This window comes from Chrysochloris asiatica, unplaced genomic scaffold (assembly GCF_000296735.1).
Source record: "Chrysochloris asiatica unplaced genomic scaffold, ChrAsi1.0 scaffold00126, whole genome shotgun sequence".
Classification (NCBI taxonomy): Eukaryota; Metazoa; Chordata; class Mammalia; order Afrosoricida; family Chrysochloridae; genus Chrysochloris; species Chrysochloris asiatica.
In genome coordinates, this window is record NW_006408644.1 from 7,098,915 (window position 1) to 7,099,663 (window position 749).

Sequence of the window (749 nt, forward strand, 5' to 3'; positions counted from 1 at the left end):
GTGGAATCCTGATCCCCATCCCAAATCAAGATGGGAAATTTCAACTTGAAAGAACAAGCAGATCAGCATGAAGCAGCTAGAAGAACAGAAGATATGTCTTGAAAGAAAGACAAGCAGGAAAAATAAAAAACAATAATGGCAGTCTGATTGACTACTGCAAGAACAAGCAAATTGTTCGTCCAGAAGCCAACAAGACAAGTGGTCAGGTCCCCTCAGGGCAAACCACCTTCCAAGACTAAAACTGAAGGGGAATACACAAACAGGTCGTCTACTGACCACATTGATCATCAATAAGGAGAAATGGGGGAAAAACAGCAATGAAGTTGTGAGCTAAGTCTGACCACGTTCAACAGACTCCTGTGAATCCAGATTGAGACCTGGTTGGCCAGCAGTATGGCAAGATCTGGGGACTCCTGGGCCCAGAGACATAGACATGGCCACAGAGGATTAGAGTGGAGAGTAAAGCATCCAGCTAATATAAAGAGAGAGGAGATGCACAAGAACACCCATATTTGCAGATAGTACTAACATGATCTGGCTTCAATGCCTGGATGATCAGAACTCGACTTGTTGTTGTTGTCAGGTGCCATTGAGTTGGAACCGACTCATAGCGACCCCATGCACAGCAGAACAAAACAATGTCCAATCCTGGGCCAACCCCACCACCGCTTCCACACTTGACGCCATCAATGATGCGACCTGGCTGACCCATCTCGTTGGGGGTCTTCCTCTTTTTCTCTGACCCTCCA